This window comes from Zingiber officinale, chromosome 7B (assembly GCF_018446385.1).
Source record: "Zingiber officinale cultivar Zhangliang chromosome 7B, Zo_v1.1, whole genome shotgun sequence".
NCBI lineage: Eukaryota > Viridiplantae > Streptophyta > Magnoliopsida > Zingiberales > Zingiberaceae > Zingiber > Zingiber officinale.
Window position 1 is genome coordinate 85,789,811 of NC_055999.1, and position 23,008 is coordinate 85,812,818.

The following is a 23,008-nucleotide window of genomic DNA, read 5'->3' on the forward strand; positions in this document are numbered from 1 at the left end:
ACTTCAGACTCTGATGATCTGTATACGCTCTGCACTGAGCTCCATACAAGTAATGTCTCCAAATTTTGAGAGCGAACACTACTGCTGCAAGCTCAAGGTCATGAGTAGGGTAATTCTTCTCATATTCCTTGAGTTGTCTGGAGGCATAGGCGATCACCTTACCATTTTGCATCAGTACTGCTCCTAGTCCCAACTTAGAGGCATCACTATAAATATCAAAGCTGTCTGTGTTTTCTGGTAGAGTCAAAATGGGTGCTTTGGTCAATCTCCTTTTTAACTCGTTGAAGCTATTCTCATAGTCCTCTGTCCACTAAAATTTTCTGTTCTTTCTGGTAAGAGCTGTCAGTGGGGAGGCTATTATGGAGAAATCCTCTACAAACTTTCTGTAATAACCTGCTAGTCCCAAAAAGCTCCTGATCTCACTGGCGTTCTTGGGTCTTTTCTAGTTACTCACAGCTTCTATCTTACTGGGGTCTACCATGATACCATCCTTTGAGATAATGTGACCCAGGAAGGACACCTGCTCTAACCAAAATTCACATTTCGTGAACTTGGCATACAGCTGGTTCTGCTGAAGGGTCTGCAATACTATCTTCAGGTGCTCTGCGTGTTCTTCCTGAGTTCCTGAATAGATGAGGATGTCATCGATGAACACAATAACGAACTTATCTAAGTATTCCCTGAATACCTTGTTCATGAGGTCCATGAAAGTAGCTGGAGCATTTGTCAAACCAAAGGGCATGACTACGAACTCATAATGTCCGTATCTAGTCCTGAATGCTGTCTTGGGTATATCCCCTTCTTTAACTTTCACCTGATGATAGCCTGATCTGAGGTCTATCTTAGAGAACACTGCTGCTCCCTTTAGCTGATCAAACATGTCATCTATTTTGGAAAGAGAATATCTGTTCTTGATGGTGACTTGGTTCAGTGCCCAGTAGTCTATACACAGGCGCATGCTCCCGTCCTTCTTCTTCACGAACAATACAGGAGCTCCCCATGGTGAGTGACTAGGACGTATGAAGTCTTTGTCAAGCAGCTCCTGTAGTTGCTCGTGAAGTTCCTTCAGTTCTGCTGGAGCCATGCGATAAGGTGCCTTGGAGATAGGATTCGTACCAGGAATGAGTTCTATCTCAAATTCAATCTCCCTGTCTGGTGCTAGGCCTGGTAACTCCTCAGGGAATACTACTGGGTAGTCACATACGACTCGTACCTCTACTAGCTGTTGGTCCTTGTCCTGACTGGCATTGACTGCATGCGCTAAAAATCCCGTACATCCTGAATCTAACAATTTCTGTGCCTTCAGAGCTGAGAGAAATTTCTTCGCTTTTCTCCTTGGTTCTCCGCTATACTCAAATTGTACTCCTGCTTCAGGTTGGAATATGACTTTCTGTTTACGGCACTCGATAGAGGCACCGTATCTGATTAGGAAGTCCATTCCAAATATGACATCGTAATCAGTCATATCTAACACTATCAGATCACAAAAGAGCTCTCTGTCTGCTATAATGACTGGCACTGCTCTGAGCCAGTGCGTGGACGCCATTATTTCTCCTGAAGGTAGTGTCATCAAAAACTGACCACGGAGTACCTTTGAAGGTATCACTAACCTTTCGAAAAATGCCCTAGATATATAGGAATGGGTTGCCCCAGTATCGAATAAGACAGTTGTACTTTGCTGTAAAATACTGATCTGACCTGTAACAACTGTCGAGGCATTCGCTACGTCCTCTCTGGTTAAAGAGTAAATCCTCGCATTTGTCGTAGCTGGAGGGGCTTCTAGTCTGCCCTGGCTGATGTGTGGACCATCTAAAACGGCCTACATCTGATGTAGCTGTGCTGGCTGGCCTCCATACTGTATCGGCTGTGGTTGAGGAAGACTTGTCTTGTTTGGGCATTGCTTAGCCATATGCCCTTCCTGTCCACATTCAAAGCATCCTCGTGTGCCCTTGCGACAAACTCCTGGGTGAAATTTCCCACAAGTAGCACATTTGGGATAACTAGGCTATTTATTGGCTGGTCCTCCCTTTGGGTAACTCCCTGGTTTACGCTTGTTGCTGGAGTTCCCTTTCCAGTTAGAGCTGTGGTCCGGTTGTTTCTGAGTACCTGAGCCTCCTTGCCCTTTGTACTCTGAGAGGACTTGCTTCTGCTGCTTGATATTGTTCTGATAGTGCTCGGTGGTCAGAGCACTGCTGACTAGTTCTTCGTTGGTTTACGGACTATGAACGCCGCCAGCCACGTTCATTGCTATTTCCGGCCTCAGCATCTTGAGCATCAACCGGACTCGTTCTTTTTCTGTGCTGACTAGTTCGGGGCATAGACGAGCCAGTCTATTGAATTTCTTTACGGCTTCCTCAACTGATAGGTTGCCCTGACGAAACTCAGTGAACTCGTCGTAGTGGCTGTTTGTGACCCGCATGTGAAAGAACTCCTCGAAGAATTCTTTCTCGAAGTCAGCCCATGTCATCTGGTTCACTGGGCGCTTCGCTCTAATTCTCTCCCACCACATACGTGCATCTCCTGTCAAGCAGAAGGAGGCGCACTTAACTTGTTCATGCTCTGGCCAGTCCAGAAGCTCCATCGTACTCTCCAGCGTTTTGAACCAGGCTTGAGCATCCCATGGTTCACTGGTGCCTGAGAAGTTCTCGGGCTTGACTCTCTACCACTGGATCAGATAGGCTTCTCTCTTTGCCTCTGCTGTTGGGGCTACTGGTGCTGTAGGCTGGACTGGTGGAACCTCTATAACTACTGGGGTTGCTATGTTTGGTTCCGGGGTGACAGTGGGAGTATTCTGCTGATTAGCCTTTAAGGTGACTATCTCCTATTGCTGTTCTGCTAGCTGCTTCTGTAACTGAGCCACTACTGCTATAAGGTCTGGGGGAGGCACTGAACTGCCTGCCTCATGCTGGGGCTCAGTAGCTGGTGCCCTTCTAGCTGGGCGTCCTTGTGCAATTTCTAAAGGAACAAAGGACGTACATAACTAAAGCATCGTGTTTACATAGCTAACACTATCACAGATAAGTATACTTTAGTTATCTACAAATATGAAAGCAATAAACATAACAAAGTGAGAGGTATTCTTACTTGGAAGCTGCAGGTTCAATGCTGATGTGTGTGTAGGAAGTATGGAACTTTCTGCTCTAATACCACTCTGTGACGACCCGCCTTCTACTGGCTAGGCTGTAAGGCCGGACCGTCACATTATGCTGTGCTAAGCTATATCCATGACCATTACTAAGTTTAGGTGCGGAAAACTGTACCAATTTAAAACCTTGCTAAGCTAATATAAGTTCTTGGTCCTACATGTGCTAAGGGATGCAATCTAAGGTATATATGGCATATCCTACATCCCCTATGGTCAAGAAGCTGAATTACAAGGTCTCTTGGTCGAAACCCAACTTCCCAATCGATCCAGATTGAACTCGATCGATTGCAAGCTGTTGGATCGATCCAAGGATCGATTCAGATCGCTACTGTGCTCAGGGTAATACTCTGGATCGATCGGCTGATCGATCCAGACTGGCCAATCGATCCAGTGATCGATTCCAGTACTCTCTGTTCGCGGGAGCGATTTCCCGATCGATCGAACGATCGATCCTTGAACTCTCTGTTTGCGACAGAATGCGATTGGATCGATCGGATGATCGATCCAGAAGCTTACTGTTCACGGAACCAGGCTCCCAATCGATCCGCTGATCGATTGAGGGTCCCAATCGATCCGCTGATCGATTGGGGTTTCTGATTTCGCAGCAAAGCTATGATTTTAGCACTGTTTCGTGCCAAACTCACCTACAATTGTTCTATAATAGCTGGAAACATACTAATAACACATAACTAGGATTATGAGCATAAGTACTAACACTCTAAACAAGTCTTTCATGATTCAAGGCATTAAAATAACTAGAAATGCGGGAAATAACATTATATAAAAACTAAAGTCTTAGTTTGCTAATTTCTCCAAGATCTTTATTCCAGGTTCCTTCCACATACATCTTCATCGCATTAACCTCCAGCCTCCGCTAATCCATCTTTCTTTTACCTTTATCTGCAGTATAAGGAAAGAAGTATCTGTAAGCTTTACGCTTAGTAAGAAACCATCTACCTCACAAAACATGCATACGATGCAATTTATGCTTTTAAAACATGCTATTTGAAATATATGCTGAACAGGTGAGAGCATGACATGGTATCATACAACATAGAAACCAAAACTAATCATAGAACTATCACGTGTATCAATAATGAAAACTAAGCTGAGGCATGAACTGAGCTAAAACTAAAAACTAAGCTAGAACTGAATTTAAACTGTATACACAACTGATTTGTGAGTTTTGAAAACTATTTATCATAAATAGATGAAAATACATAATCATGCTGCTGATGGGCCCGACAGCTGTACGTGCTATGCGTGCATCCCTAACTAAACCCGGGGTTGCAAATTCTGAATCTAGTAGGGTTTACTAGGTTATCTGAACCTAGGGACGACTGTGGGAGCACAACCCAATGGATATCTGATCCAGTACAGTGCCACTGCTAAAAATAAAATACTGGTTATAGCTGAATTCTTCTTATCTTGCTATTTCTAGGTTATCTGAACCTAGAGCTAGGTTATCTGAACCTAGAGGTTACTGTGGGAGCCCACCCATTGGACCGTAGTCCCATATAAGCTGTAGTAAAACTGCATATACTAAATAAATGCTTCTATCGCATTTAGCTAAACTATTAAAATGCCTAAGTCGCATTTTAATTGTACTGAACATACTATCGAGCACTTGGCGTGTGCTGTTGCACCCCCTATGTGCCACAAATCCATATACTACTAAACTAAAGCATGCAATCACACGAGAACTACTTATACTGCAGGTGAGGGGTTTCTTACCTCCTGCGCTAGATTTCTTACGATTCTAGTCGCTAGTTTTCCGGTGAAGACGATTCCCTCGACGATCCTCTTGCGTCTACGTGCTCTTCCCACGGAGAGGAATGCCCTCGTGCTGGAATTGGCGCCGGAAGGTGTTCTTGGAGCATTTGGGACGGAAACCTAGCCTTTGGGGCTTGGTGCGCCGTGAAGAAGAAGAGAAAGGAGAAGGGGCAGCGTGACTAGGGTGAGGGAGGAGGAGAGTTAACGTTTAGAAATAATAACTCTTCCCTTATTCCATATTTATATTAAGTGGTTAATTCGACCCAACTCAAATATAAATATAACTGATTCCCTTTCTTTTCAGCCCGGCCCTGCTGGGTTCTCCTGGTTACTAGAGTTCACCTTAAGTCGTAGGTCCCAATAGGTCTCGGGTTCAATTCCCGCTTAAGCTATTTTACGTTTCTATTTATTTTTGTTACTTCCGCTACTCTAAAAATTCTATAAAAATATTCTAAAATTTTAGGAAATTCATAGAATATTTCTAAAATAATTTTGAGAATTTTCGGGCGTTACACGAATGTCCACTAATTAAGTAAGTTACTGACAACTCACTTAATTAATATCTAGCTCCAAGAGTAGTACCACTCAACTTCATTGTCATGTCGGACTAAGTCCACTTGCAGGGTTTATCATGGCAATCATTATGAGCTCCTCTTGGGGACATTCTCAATCTAGATTACTAGGACACAGTTTCCTTCTATAATCAACAACACACACTATAAGTAATATCATTTCCCAACTTATCGGGTCTATTGATTTATCAAGCTAAATCTCACCCTTTGATAAGTTAAAAAATAGATACTAAATATATATGCTTGTTATTATATTAAGATTAAGAGTACACACTTCCATAATAACTAAGGTCTAATTCTTTTATTAAGTCAGTATAAAAAAAAACTTACCTAAAATGGTCCTACTCAATACACTTAGAGTGTACTAGTGTAATTTATTAGTCAAGATAAACTAATACCTAATTACACTACGACTATACCAATGGTTTGTTCCTTTCCATCTGAGTCGTGAGCAACTGTTTATAATTTATAAAGAGCTGATAACATGATCTTCTGTGTGTGATGCCACACACCATGTTATCTACTTTATAAATTAATTGAACAACTATATTCAACAAATAAGTATAGACATTTGACTAATGTGATTCTTTTATTTCAAACATAAATGTTTACAAAAGCTAGACTTTTAGTATACACTCTAACAATCTCCCACTTATACTAAAAGACTAAGCTGCCATATCTGCTGCCATACATCTGATTCCCATCCCCTCCACATGCCGATCAAAAGCTTTCGCCGAAAGGGCCTTAGTGAATGGATTTGCCAGATTATCTACTGATGCAATCTTGGCGACGACAACTTCTCCTCGCTTAACAATGTCTCGTATCAGGTGGTACTTGCGCTCTATATGTTTACTCGCCTTATGGGCTCATGGTTCTTTCCAGTTTCCAACTGCACCGCTATTATCACAATAAATTGTGATGATTTTGGGCAAACCAAGAATCACATCTAAGTCCATTAGAAAGTTCCTGAGCCATACAGCTTCTTTGGCTGCCTCAGAGGCTGCCACATACTTAGCTTCCATGGTTGAGTTTGAAACGTATTTCTGCTTAACACTCCTCCATGCAATGGCTCCACCTCCTAAAGTAAACACATAGCCTGATGTAGACTTACTGCTGTCCCTATCTGATTGGAAATCCGAATCCGTGTAACCCACAGGGAGCAAATCGTCTGCTTGGAAAACTAGCATATAATCTCTAGTCATTCTCAGTTACTTCAATATATGCTTTACAGCATTCCAATGTCCTTGTCCAAGGTTACTCTGATATCTGCTAACCATGCCCACGACAAAACAGATATCAGGTCTCGTACACAACATTGCATACATAAGGCTTCCTATAGCCGAAGCATAAGGAACTGCCTTCATATCTTCTATCTCCTTTGATGTCTTCGGAGACATCTCTTTAGATAAGGCTACTCCATGCCTAAAAGGTAAGAAACCTTTCTTGGAGTTCTGCATGCTAAAACGAGCAAGGATTGTATCTATATATGAAGCTTGAGATAGACACAACATTCTTTTATTGCGATCCCTTATAACTTTGATCCCAAGAATGCGTGCACATTCTCCTAACTCCTTCATATCCAATTATTTAGACAACCATACCCTTACGCCCGATAATACCTTAACATTGTTGCCAATTAGCAAAATATCATCTACATATAGTACAAGAAATATCACCACGTTTTTGTTACATTTCTTGTATACACAAGACTCATCCGGACACTGAATAAATCTATATGACTAGATTACTTCATTAAACCAGATGTTCCAAGATCTTGAAGCTTGCTTCAGTCCATAAATTGATCGATGGAGCTTGCACACTAGATGTTCTTTGCCTTTTTCAATGAACCCTTCTGGTTGCTTCATATGGATGTTTTCTTCAAGACTTCCGTTAAGGAAAGCTGTCTTGACATCCATTTGCCAAATCTCATAATCCATATGAGCAGCAATGGATAAGAGTATCCGAATAGACTTTAACATAGCTATCAGCGAAAAAGTCTCCTCATAATCGATTCCCTCTTTCTGAGTATACCCTTTCGCAACAAGCCTTGCCTTGAAGGTTTCTACCTTCCCGTCTGTCCCTCTTTTCCTTTTGTAGATCCGCTTGCATCCAATGGCTTTTACACCATCAGGTGGTTCTACAAGCTCCCAGACCTTATTAGAATACATAAACTCTATTTCAGAATTCATTGCCTTTTGCCAAGATACTGCATCTATATCTTGGAGTGCTTTATCATATGTCCGGGGATCAGGTTCATGTTTACCCGGGATCAAGTCCGAAGACTCTCCTAAAAACATGAATCTCTCAGGTTGCCTCACAACCCTCCCACTACGACGAGGCACTGTCTGTGGTTGTGTATCATGTGTGACACGTGTTGCAGTCTCTTGTGGTACTTCATCTTGTACTGTTGGTACTGAAGTAGATGTATCCTCTCTCATTTCTTCTAGAATAATTTTACTTTTGGGCTTGTGGTCCATTATATAGTATTCTTCTAAAAACTGGGCATTGGTGCTAACAATGACCTTCTGGTCTTTAGGACTATAAAATAAATCACCTTTCGTTCATCTAGGATAACCCACAAACACGCGAACTTCTGTACAAGATTCTAACTTATCAGCATCTGCTTTTAGCACATGTGCCGGACTACCCCAAATCCGAATATGTCTTAGACTGGGCTTTCACCCATTCCACAATTCTGTGGGAGTAGAAGGTACTGATTTAGAAGGTACTAAGTTCAGAATGTGCGCTGCTATTTCTAGAGCGTATTCCCAAAATAAATTTGGTAATTCTAAATAACTCATCATCGATCTAACCATCTCCATAAGAGTCCTATTCCTTCGTTCTGCCATACCATTCTGTTGGGGTGTACCAGGTGCAGATAACTGGGATTGAATCCAGCCTCTGATAAGTAATTCCTAAACTCTCCCAAGAGGTATTCGCCACCACGATCATGCCATAGTGTTTTGATACTTTTACCAAGACGTTTCTCCACATCAACCTTGTACTCTTTGAACTTATCAAAGCACTCAGACTTGTGGCGCATCAAGTAAATGTATCCGTATCTCGAATAATCATCTATAAAAGAGACAAAGTATTCGAAACCACCTCTTGCCTGGATAGACATAGGACCACACAAATCAGAATGAACCAGTTCTAACACATCTTTGACTCTATACCCCTTGGCCTTAAAAGGTCTTTTGGTCATTTTACCTTCCAAGCAAGATTCACAGGTTGAAAAATTTTCCAACTCTAATGTACCCAATAGTCCATCGGCTATAAGCCTTTGAATCCTACTTAAGTTAATATTACCAAGCCTTAGATGCCAAAGATATGTTTGGTTCATTTTCGAAGGTTCTTTTATCTTATTAGAGTTAGAAGATGTGTTATTAATTTCCATTTGTTGCTTTATGGGAGAAATTGGATTTAATGTATATAAATTACCAACCAATGCACCGGAACAGATAATAACTCTATTTCTCTTTATAACTACATTGTTACTGAAAGAAACAGAATATCCATCCAAATACAGTTTAGAAATTGAAATTAAATTCCTTCTAAAACTGGGTACATAAAGACAATTTCTTAAAACCAAACTTCTATTCCTATCAAAAGATAAGTAGGCGTCTCCCACTGCAACAGCCGCCACCTTAGTAGCATTGCCCATGTAGACGGTTATCTCTCCTTCAAATAGTCGTCGAGTTTCCTGGAACCCTTGCAAAGAGTTGCAGACATGATCAGTGACTCCCGTATCTACACACCAGGTGCTGGTAGATAACACTGCTAAACATGTTTCGACTACTAGAGAATAAGATATACCTTTATTGTTCTGATTCCTACGAGGACAGTCCGCCTTCCAATATCCTGACTGCTTGCAGACGAAGCACTTTCCCTTCGGCTTCTTTATTCCAGCCTTTTATCCTGTACCCTGAGGTTTCACTTTCTTTGCTGAAAAGACCTGTTTCTTCTTCTTCTTTCCTTTCAACTTAGAAATAGAACCATTTTCAGCATAGTGAATCTAAGAACTGTGACGAAATATACCTTCTACTGCCTGTAATTCTGTCAGAAGTTCCGCCAACGTATACTCCCTTTTATTCATGTTATAGTTTAGGCAGAACTGCTCAAAACTTCTGGGTAGCGTTTGGAGAATTATATTGACCTGGGTTTCCCCATCGATTTTACCTCCAAGGGCTTGTATTTCATTCAGATAAGCCATCATTTTGAGGATATGATCCCTTACGGGTGTCTCCTCAGACATGGTGGCTGTCATTAACTTTCTCATTGCCTCTTGCCTAGCAGTTCGACTCTAGTGCCCAAAGAGTTCTTTGAGATTGTTCATTATATCATAAACAGTTAGTAAATCTTGATGCTGATGTTGCAATACATTTGACATTGAAGCTAAAATGTAACACTGCGCCATCTCATATGCTTTTATCCATTTCTTATGATACTCAATCTCCTCTGGGGTAGAGTCACCATTAGGTGTATCTAGGCATGCCTCTGACAGTACAAACTTATAGCTTTCAGCAGTTAAGACAATATCCAGGTTTTTTTTCCAATTTATATAGTTTAGACCAGTAAGTCTATTCTCTTTTAGAATAATGGCCAGTGGGTTGAAAGTCATCTTAAGAATCACAAAAATAAACTTTGGTCAAGACTCTAAATTTAGAATAATATTGATTCCTCAAACAATACTATTTTAAATTAACCAACACCTCAAATCACCATGAATTTTGCATGCCACGATAGTGTGGACGTACACAAAATCAAACATTTGTAAGAGGAGGTTTTACCCATTAATTTTATTCTTGTCAACCTAACTTTATGACAAATAAAATTAATAGTTGGTTTTCCTTCGGTCACACAAATAATAGCAGTGACTTCAATGGGGAGGATACTATTAGGTGTGCCTAAGTGTATACCATTACTTGACACTTAGTCCATTAATAAGATTGTGCCCCTTCCGATGGGGAAGATCACACGCTCTTAATTAATTTCCTATAGTCATCCAAAATGGAAGTTTAATCTAGTGATCCACAAACAAACTCATCCGATATGGAGGAAGACACTCAGAGCCAACGCACAATTTTGTTTGCATCACTTACAAACCAGTAATAGACCGTGTAATTTATTTTTAAAAATCCCTCTCCCACTTAGTTATTTAAGGTGAGGAATTTTAACCTATGCTAGCATATCATGCACGCATACATCACAGTAAACAAAATCAATAAATTTAGAAATTAATTTTCCAACTATTATGGCCTTTTCCATCACTGTCTTTAGTATGCTCAAACCCTAGCTGCTGCCATCTTTAGCCACCGTCATCAGGTCGAGTTGTCTCATCTATCTTGCTTCTTATTCCGCTGTGCCTCTGGTCCTCCAATAGCACCACGCCTCGCAAAGATACGATCCGCGACAAATATAGAATTTTACATATATCGATCCTATATTCCATAAAGGAATGTATATGTATTCTAGATCGAACAAAAAATAAAATTCTAAAAATAATACAGCTCCTGCTGTATTTGATACATACAATCATGCACACAAAATAATGCCCTTGACATGTCTAAGGGTCCAATCACACACAATATCTAAATGTCATAATAGTTGGAGCCTGCAACCACAAAGTAAGCACATCCTACTATTATCCTGCCTAAATTATGTATGACATGTGCATAATTAATTTGAAAACCAAAACACACAGAGGCAAACCCTAACTCTGATACTAATTGTTGGTTAGTCCTAGGAAGATTGTATTGGTTCCACTGTACAAAAATTTTGTACAAGTGTCGAACCTTTCCTAAATAACCTATTGTGTTCTTTAGAAGTTAAATTAGGAATCACAAACGGAACTTAACATTATTGATTCCAAATTTAACTTATCTATTCTTAATGGTTTAGACTTGGATTGTAAGCGGAACTTAACACTATTGATCCAAACCCACCTACGTTATAAATTCAATTAAATATTAATTTCTAAAATTGGCTTCCAGGACTGCATGGCGAGGCACATGACCTTCTTGGGTATGGGAGCATCCACCACCGCCTAGACAAAGCCTTTTAAGGAAAGCTAATATTTAATTTCCTTATATAACTCTAGGTTTAACCAAAAAGAACAATCGAATCACAAATTCAAAAAACAAAGAAAAACACAAACACGAATTACTAATTCGAAAAACTAGATCTAATGCCTCTTGTGTTTGGAATTCATACAAAGAAAAATAACTAGCATGATGCAGAAAATAATTGCTAATTATACCTTTTCTTTGCAAGCTAATGACCTTGAGATCTTCTGTCGTATTCCTCGCCTCGCCTTGGACGTCGCGTGGGCGATGATCCTCCAAGATGAACACCACCCAAAGCCTTCTTCTCCTTCTTCTAATTTTCGGCCACCACTACCACAAAAGAAAAGAGAGCAAAGGGAAAGGGAGAAGAGAGAGGGCCGACCACACCAAGAGAACCACCAAGCAAGAGAATAAGAGTTGTCTCTCATGAGGCCTCCTCACCTCTTCTTTTATATTACTTGCCTAAGGCAAATAAGGGAAGAATTTTTACAAAAATTAATCTTCCTCTTGTTTTTCCTTTTCCCTTTTTATTTTTCCTTTTCTCTCCTCTTGATTGAATCAATCACCAAATCATTGGATGATGATTTTATTTTTATTTTTATTTGGCCGACCCCCTTAAAGAGGAAGGAAATATTTTTTTATAAAATTTTACAAGAAGAAATCCTCTTATAAAATTTTACAAGCTCTCTTTCCAAAATTGAATGTTAAAAAAAAAGGAAAGTTTTAAAAATTAAAACCATGTTTTAAAATTTAAAACTTCTCTTCAAAAATTTCCTTTTTTAACATGAATAGAAAATTTTAATTTTTAAAACTTCTCTTCCTTTTTTCTAAAACCATGAGGATGGTTAAAAAAGGAAAGTTTTAAAACTTTTAAAACTCTCTATTAAACCATGTGACCTAATTCAAATAAGGAAAGTTTTTAAAATTAAAATCTCTCTTTTAAAACTTATAGTTTTCTACAAAGAGAAGATTTTTTAAAAATTCAAAACACCCCTCCTATTTGAATTTATTTTGGCCGACCCCTACTTGCTTGGTCACCAAGCAAGAGGGCCGACCCTCTTAAGGAGATGGTGGCCGGCCATTGCTTGGTCACCAAGCAATGGGCCGACCTCCTTTCTTGGACACCAAGAAGGGTTTTTAATGAGTGGTTTATAAGATACTAATGAGGCTACGACAGGGACCTAGAGCTTGAGTATCCCATGTTCGCCCCGAACACACAACTCAAGTTCATCAACAATAACTCATTCCACTAGAGAGTTATTGTTGCACTATTGCACCAATCCCAAATTACATTTATGGGCTCCTTATCATGAGTGTGTTAGTCTCCCTGTGTTTAAGATAACGAATGCTCACTAATTAAGTAAGTTACTGACAACTCACTTAATTAATATCTAGCTCCAAGAGTAGTACCACTCAACTTCATTGTCATATCGGACTAAGTCCACCTGCAGGGTTTAACATGACAATCCTTATGAGCTCCTCTTGGGGGCATTCTCAACCTAGATTGCTAGGACACAGTTTCCTTCTATAATCAACAACACACACTATAAGTAATATCATTTCCCAACTTATCGGACCTATTGATTTATCAAGCTAAATATCACCCTTTGATAAGTTAAAGAAATAGATACTAAATATATATGCTTGTTATTATATTAAGATTAAGAGTACACACTTCCATAATAACTAAGGTATAGTTCTTTTATTAAGTCAGTATAAAAAGAACTTACCTAAAATGGTCCTACTCAATACACTTAGAGTGTACTAGTGTAATTTATTAGTCAAGATAAACTAATACCTAATTACACTACGACTATACCAATGGTTTGTTCCTTTCCATCTTAGTCGTGAGCAACTGTTTATAATTTATAAAGAGCTGATAACATGATCTTCTGTGTGTGACGTCACACACCATGTTAGCTACTTTATAAATTAATTGAACAACTATATTCAACAAATAAATATAGACATTTAACCAATATGATTCTTTTATTTCAAAAATAAATGTTTACAAAAGCTAGGCTTTTAGTATACATTCTAACACTATTCAGTTTCTATCAAGGCTTTGATGCTAGTTTATGTATCTTGAATTTCTTTAAGATTGACTTTACTTCCACTAGTTGTTATAGAAATAAATTCCTTTTCTAGAAAGACACCAATTCTAGTAACAAATACTTTACCTTGTGTGGGATTATAGAAGTAATATCCATTTGTTTCCTTGGGATATCCTACATAGTAACACTTATCTGATTTGGATCATAGTTTATCTGAGACTTATAGTTGAACGTAAGCCTCACATCCCAAAATCTTCATTAAAGACATCTTGGGACTCTTCCCAGTTCATATCGTATATGGTATATTTATGACAACATTAGATGGAACGTGGTTAAGTGTGAAAGTAGCCATCTCTAGAGCATGCCCCCAGAAGGAAGTAGGAAGTTCTGTTTGACTCATCATCGATTGTATCATATCTAATAAAGTATGATTTTTTTCCTTTCTGATACATCATTTTATTATAGTATTTCAGGTGGAATGAGTTGAGATATGATCGCACACTCAACGAGATGATCATGAAATTCTTAGTTAAGGCATTCCCCACCTTGATCTGATCGAAACATCTTAATACGCTTACCAAGTTAGTTTTGTACTTCATTCTTGAATTCTTTGAACTTTTCAAAGGATTCTGACTTGTGTCTCATCAGATACACATAGCCATATCTACTGATATTATCAGTGAAAGTAATGAAGTAATGATAGTCTCCTCTAGCTGCTATTCTGAAAGGGCCGCATATATCAATATGCATGAGTCCTAACAAGCCATTAGCTTTTTCGCTATGTCCACTAAAAGAAGTCTTAGTCATCTTGCCTTGAAGACAAGATTTATATGCCTCATATAATTCAAAATGAAATGAGTCTAAGAGTCCATCCTTATAGAGTTGTGATATGCGACTTTCATTTATGTGACCCAAGCAACAATGTTAGAGATATGTTTAGTTCAAATCATTAGACTTGAACCGTTTGGTATTTATGTTATAGATTGGATTTTCAAAATCTAAAATATAAAGCTCATTTATAAGATGTGCACTACAATAAAATATTTCATTGAAATAAATAGAACAATATTTATCCTTTATTATAAATGAGAATTCTCTCTTGTCTAAATAAGAAATAGAGATAATGTTCTTTGTTAAGGCGGGCATATAACAACACTCTTTTAGTTTAAAATAGGTTTAGTGGGCAAAGATAAGGAATATGTTCCTACAACGACAACACCAACTCTTGCAGCATTGCCTACTCGTAGATCCACTTCGCCCTTTGTTAATGATTTACTATTTCTCAGTCCCTGCACATTAGTATAAATATGAGATACACACCAGGTATCTAATACCCATAAAGAAAGAAGAAATAGATAGATTGACATTTATAACATTTATACCTGAGGCAGAAGTCTCACTTCTCTTATTTTTCAATTCCTCTAGGTACAATTTGCAGTTCCTCTTCCAATGTCCAATCTCTTTACAGTGGAAGTAGGTTCCTTCCTTAGCAACCCCACATTTGGGTTTCAATGCATGAGTTTTGCTTTTACCTTTGGCTTGGGTCTTACCCTTACCTTTGGGCTTCAATTTGCCTTTACCCTTTGGTACCAACAAAATGTACTAGGCTTTACCTTCTTAAGATTGAGTTCAGCAGTTCTCAACATGATCAATATCTTAGGCAATGACTTGTCAATTTCATTCATGTTATAGTTCTTGACAAATTGACTGTAGCTTTTAGGAATAAGGTTAGTGGCCAATTCTTGGCCTAGTGAAAATCCCAATGTTTGTAGGTTCTCTACATACCCAATTATTTTTAGCACATAAGGCCTTACGGGACTTTCTTCTTGCATCTTGCATTGAAATAGAGCCTTAGATATCTAAAATTTCTCATATCTTGCTTGCCCTTGATATAGTTGTCTAAGATGTTCAACCATATTATAAGCATCCATGTTCTCATGTTGCTTCTGAAACTTAGAGTTTATGGTGGCAAGGATAAGGCATGATATATCTAATGCATCATCTTGGTGCTTCTTATAAGCATCCTTATCGGCTCTAGTGGTAGTGTTGGGGGGTGTTTCAAGAATGGGTTGTTCTAGGACGTACAATTTTCTTTTTTGCTTGAGAACTATTCTTAGGTTTCTGTATTAGTGCAGGAAATTAGCTCCATTGAGCTTGTTCTTATCAAGGATAGATCGTAGAGAGAGAGTATTCGACGTATTTGATGATATGATGATCTATAATAATAAAATGTAGAAATAAGTATCATACTTAGATCGTTTAATTAGACCTTTAATTAAATGATTCTCCCACTGAATTATAAAGCTTTGGTAGGAACAAGTCATGAATGTGGTTTTACCCACACTACTAGCTCTAAATCCAAACGTGATGACATTCATGTGGGACAAGATCCTTATTATACATCATCTTGAGTTAGCTTCGGCTAATTGCCCAAGACTTAGTATAACATAGGTAGACAACGTTTACCAATTACATTATATGCAACTCTTGTATCATAGGGTGAAAAAGACTATTTGTTTATTTTTTCATCTTATGAAATTCATATTATAATACATCTTGAGTTAGCTTTGGCTAATCACCCAAGACAAGTATAATTTGAATTACATCGTATGGGATATGCCTCTAAGTTTTTAATCCAATTGAGGTAACTTAGTTAAGTCACACCCAAATTTTAATAGTTGGACATCATAATTATCTTATCGCACTCAACCATGATAAATTGAGTCATTTTGTTTTGGCAAATATGTCTATAATTGATCTAGGTAAAAATGAGTATCAAACTTTGGTAGGCATATTTAAAAGAGACCTAATTATGATTAAACTACACATGCATCACATACAATTATGGCACACATCAACATATATGCTTAAATAAATATGACATGGTCATGGCCCCATCAACTACAATCTTCTCAAGCCAATGAGAAGAGCGAAAGGTCAACCTAGGTCAAAGTAGTTTCTCTAAGTGTTTCCTTGGTCATCGTGTTTTGTTGTCTTTCTCCCTTTTTCACCATCGTCCAATAGACTAGTTATTTTCTAATTTGTATATTATAAAATCTAAAGAAACCTCAAGTTACATTCAAGGGTAGTCTAAATTACAACAATAATGAAAAAGGATAGGCACGACACGCAGATCGTATTATGAATTACAACACACACATCCAATCACATCGGGGTAAGGGGCCATAACCATGCACCATGACATATTAAACACATGTTCTTCTATATCACATATAAAACAGAACTAAAACGATGTATACGTATTCGCAAGTGGCTCTGATACCACTGTAGGGATCTTATAAATAAAACAACGCATAACGCAACAGAAAAAGGATCCCTCCAGAGATCCTTATGAATACTATATACTATGTTTTTCTATTCTATCGGATAGAATAATTACCTTTGTTGCATGAATCATACTCGCGATAGCAACTTTGATTCGGATGTAGATCTCAGCATGATCAACACGTCCATGCCTCTATGGTATTCACACAAAAACATTCTCCATCTGTCTCACAAACTCACGACTTAGAGAAGAAACAATCTTTGTTGTGCTAGTAACTACATAAGGTTGTTTTTGGCCAAGAGAAGAGGAAAAAGAGCAAAAACTAAAAGCATCATCATCACCCAAAAGGTTACTTCACCTATATAAGGTGACTTTACAAAAGGGTTACTTTATAAAAAATGTTACTTCACCTAAAGGTTACTTTACCAAAAAGGCTACTTCACCTAAAGATAACTTTACCAATGACTTTTGTACTCATCCAATGAATATAAAAAGTTTTTGTCTCTTGATTTTCCTTTTAATTAATGATATATTAATCTCTATTAATATTCATTAATCTTAATGGGTTGAATTTAGTATATTGAATTAACCATTAACCTAATAACCCATTAACCCAATAAATCAATGAGTCTAACCCATTTACTCAATGAGTCTAATCTGAATTCATTCAAGTCTAACTCAATATGTATAATTCAGATTAGACTTAACCCTATAACTCATCTTCAAATCAACATGTTCTTTGTGTGTGACCCAATAGGCTCTTATAACATTGGTAATGTATCTAAAGCCATTTTAGATACATAAGTAATGAGTGACATTTAGCAATGCATTATTGCTACCCAAGTGACAACGAATATCGAGATCTAACCTAATCTTTCTGTCGCATCTGGCCTTCTCCTCGAGCAATCTTCCGCTTCGGCTTCTCGTCCCTCGAAAGCGTCATGCACGTCCTTCTCGCTCCACCAGTGCACTCTTCCATAGGGTCTCTTCCCTTGGATGCACCGAGCCTATTGACTCAATTCCCGTGCCATCCTTCTCATCCGCTGCGTCTTCCACTCGACTTCTTGTGTTCCTAAGTTCCTGCACACTTAAATATAAGGATCAAAATACTACAGGACCTATCCTATTTATCATATCAAAACCAATATGGGGTACTTACAATTTTCTCCTTTTTGATGTGATCAACCCAAATTAAGTTAGGGTTAAAAAAAATAGTAACATAACAATAAGATTATTACAATTAATAAACATGCAATGCAATTAATAAAATATTCACAATTAAAACATAAAAATGTACTTCCCCTAAACTTAATCTATTATTCTCCCCCTTTGATCACATTAAAAATAGGAGAAAAAAATTCTACAAGTTACAAAATAGTGACTAATACTTAAAAAAAATATGGAAAATATTTAAAAAAAATCTAAATTTTTACTAATTAAAAACCAATTTTTGAAAAAATAATTTTAAAATTCATTTTTTTCTTTGAAAAATTCTGAAAGTTTTTGTCATTGTCAAACATAATAATCTAGACTAGTGATAAAATTTTCACGAATAACCATGATTTATATAAATAATAATTTTATTTTTAAAAATATATTTTTTTGTTGAAAAATTTAAAAAAATTATACAGCAATAAAAAAATTTCAAAATTTTTTCTATTAGTAGATAATATATATATTTTTTCATAGATAAAATTTTGAACTAAAAATATAACCAAAATGTTAACAAAATAATTGATTGTCCTATAAAGAATAAATTAAGAAAATTAAATTTGTAGCATGCATTTGAAATTATTGAGCTAAGCATGATTTTGGTATCCAAAATAAATTGCTTCCTATTGGATTAACCAAATATTTTCTAGGAATTAATTGTTTATTTATTTTTATATTTTAACCCTTATGGTATCTAAAATACCAATTAAACCTACTATAATTTCTAAACTTTGAATTTTGAAAAGAACTTAGATTTAGGCATGCATGATTCCTTTTTAATATTTCTATTTGGTCTTTTAATTTTTTATTTTTTATTTTTAACTTGTCAAAATCTTCTAATCGATAAGATTTTACTAATATTATTTTTAATACTACATTTTCCTTTTATTTTTTTTTATTTTTAATTTCTAACTAATAAGAATTTTTAAAAAGTATTTTTTATAAATTTATATAATTTGTCAGGAGGTAGAGATCGTACTTGACTTACCTTGTCGATCTCATTATCTGATGCTCCCCTTGTATTATTGCTTGCTTTTGAAGTGACTCCCCCTTTTTCGATTCTCATTTAAGATGAGCTTGCTTCGTTATCTTCTTGATGACTTACCATCAGTGTAAGTCTAGCATAGACTTCAATTTCTGATTCTGATGATGACATTTCGTCCCATGTTGCCTTTATATTTTTGTGCTTTGTATAGGTCGATCTTTTGTTCTTTTCTTTGTCCTTTAGTTTTGGGCAGTGGTCCTTTATATGCCCTTCTTGGCAGTTATAACATCGCACCTTTCATTTGCTTCGTGAATGTTTGTTAGCCTGCGACTTGTTAAATTTGTTATTCTTAAGGAATTTACCAAATTTTTTTTACCATAAATGTAACCTCGTCTTCATTGAGTGATGTGTCTGAATCTGGTTCACCCTCTAGTTAGCCTTTAGCACTAGGTTTTGAGCTATCTTTTCTTCTTTATTTCGTAAGCCTACACATCTCAATTTGTGAAGTTTAAAAGTGGAAAACAAATTTTCTAATGTACTAACCTCGAGGTCCTTAGAGATGTAAAATGAGTCAACTATAGATGTCCACTCGAGTGTTCTCGAAAATGCATTTAAAGCGTACCTTAATAAATCTTAGTTTGTTACCTTTTCTCTGAGATTCATGATTCTAGTGATTAGCTCCATGATTCTTGAGTGTAGATGTATGATTGATTCATCTTCTTCCATTTAAAGGTTACTGATTTTGTTCCGGAGCAGATTTTGACTTGCGAGTTTCACCTTTGAAGTCTATTAGTGCAGCTCTAGGAATTTCTCCCAGAGATCTTTGACTAACTTGTAGGCTCCAATCCTGTTGATTTCTTATAGTGGTAAAACGCTTAGTAGATAGAATTCTGTCTTGCCATTTGCCACAAAGTTGGCTTGCTCTTTCTTTGTCCACTGAAAATTTTATTTATCGACTCCTTATTGATCTTTAGGTGCTACAAAACTATATTTCATTATTAACAACAATTCAAAATCAATTTTGAAGAATATCTTTATCTTCTTTTTCCAAGTCGCGAACTCCCCCTCGAACTTAGACGGATAGATGCTTTGTCCGACCATTTCTTTTGTACTTCAGTCAGCGGTTAGTCCTTCTGAAGCATCCTCACTCTGATACCAATTATAGGTCCTATGCAACCGACAAGAGGGGGGTGAATTATCCTGTAATTATAAAAATACCCCTCTTAGACCTTTCGACTAAAATTAATACAAACACTTTTAATAAATGAAGCTAAAATTCATAAAAATAAATATGAGACAAAAGTGTATACTTGATTTGCAACCGGGGAGATTGTTAATCCAAACCAAGTGAAACTCAACTACCAAACTCCTTTGACACAAGTCGAGGTGAAGAAGCCTCATACAAGACATTGAAAGCACAAAACTTGAAGAACATAATGGAAATTCAATTACAGTAAGTGTTGTTCTAAATTGACTGAACCAGGGCTCTATTTATAGTGCTCAGGTGAAATTTATCCGTTGCCGATGTGGCACAGTTTGGGCGCCTGGACCCTCTCTGGGCGCCCCTAGGGTGGTAAATTTTATCCCCACACAATGACTTCGATCAATGGTTGGAAGATTGATTTTGTCATGTCCGGGCACTTGGACTCCAGGCGCTCAAATCAGTGCTGTTGTAAACCCAAAGGTGATCCATAATAATGACACTGTGATGAGGCGCATGTGAGGCCCCTTGGTGGTTCGGGCCCCTAGAAGGTCCGAGCACCAGGAGCAGTCAGCCTCAGGCTGACGGTCGTCCGACACCTTCTCTGACCGCTTGGGTGATCTTCCGACCTTTTAGAGTTGAGTTCACCCAAACCCAACTTTAGCTTTCTCCTCGAGAAGTCTTCCGTTCTAATTTCTCATCCCTCAGAAGTGTTATGCACGTCCTTCTTGCTCCACTGACATATTCTTCCATAGCTTCTCATCCCTCGGATGCACCGAGCCTGTCGACTTGATTCTGTGCCATCTTTCTCAACTATTGTATCTTCCACTCGACTTCTTGTGCTTCTAAGTTCCTACATACTTAGAAATAAGGATCGAAATACCACATGATCTAACTTAACTCAGTTGATCATATCAAATCTAACACGAAATACTTACAAATTGGAATGGAAGGAAAAAAGTCTATTGCCACTCTATAAAAGATAACCTTTTCTGGCATCCAAGGTGCATGCGCACACCTACGTACATCAAAACCCTATTATTATTATTATTTTTTCTCCTTTATCCTCTAACTTGAGTGTCTGAGTGACTACGTTGAAAAATCCCGAACTAGCATTCTAATTTCTTTTCCACCTATTTGCTATCATCTTGGCTCACAAAACCACATCATCCTCATTGTCATCAAGTGATTCGTGATTAAGTTGGCAATAAAGTCAACTCATCGATGATTCACTCATCGGCGTTCGCGAGCAAGATCAATATTTATTATGAATGATGATATTTTTTATGACAACTAAATTAGATTTTTTTAATGAATGATGTGATATATGTATGAAATTATGAGAAAAATAATTAAATGCAAGTTATTAAAATTATCAACTAAACAAACAAAAGTCAATTTTCAAAATGGGCAAATATTTTACACTGAGATGATGCGAGTTTCAGTGATGTTGAAGTTGTTCTATTAAGCTCACATTCAAATTCGATCTCATTTGCTTGTGATCTCTTATGTTGTAGGTCGTCATTAACTACAACAAATATGATTTTCTATAGTATATCATCAATGACGCATGGTTAGGGAATGCCACTAATAATAGTTTTTATGACATATCTAATATTATTATATTTATACAAATGATGACATATTATTATATTTATACAAATGATGACATGTAGACAAAGTATATTGATAATATAATTTTCTACGACTTACATAATATGTTATTAAAATTTAATATTAATAACTTACATTGCGCGTTATTAATATTATTATGCTTATGCTGTTGACAGCGTACCAAAAAAAAAACATTGTCAATAATTATTATTACAATATTAGCAGTGCGCAAATCGAGTGCTGTTAATATTTTTTACAAATTTTATACCCTAAACCTCTCACAAATATTCCTTCATCGAATATTTTCCACTCCCAAATATTCCTTCATCAAATATTTTCCGTGGCCAAAACCTTCTCGCATCCAAATCCTTCTCACACCCAAAGTCCTTCGCTGAACCTAAAATGTCTATCGCTCCCTCTCCGTTGAACATCTCCGCCCAAACTCTCTTCGACGAACCACCCTCTGAGAACCTCTCCACCATAATCTTTCCTTGTCCAAATCCTATCTGTCGAACTTCTCTGCCCAACCTTATTTGAATTTAAATAATTGTATTTTGGAATGTATGAAAAAACATCAACCATTTTTCTTTTGGCCTCTACATTTTCCTTCTTGCCGGCGTTCTCTCTCCTCTCCTAAATAGTAATTAACAAGTCTTTTTTTAAGAATACTTTGAAATGAACTATGATTAATAAAATCTTTTGGATGTTTTTACGATTGTCTGTCGTGTTTTATATATTTTGTAAATTCAAATAGATAATCAATTATGATTCATCACATCTTGATCTCACAGGAAAAAAAATAGTCAAATATGTGTTAGAAAATATAAGTAGATATTATTATATTAAAAAAATCAATTTGAGTTCTCTTTATTATCCCATTTTTACTTATGAGAATCATTGAAATTTGCATAAAGAAATCGAAGAGTGCTCACCTAAAAGATAGAGATGACATTAGATGGATGCTGTGGGAAAAATGGATAGAGATGACATCGTGCTTAGATATATCGAGTTTTGACCCAAGATCTCATGTAATAACTGTTGGATTTTTCGGATCGTGAAAACCGCTTTTTCACGTCGCGGAAACCCCGAAACTCCCATGCC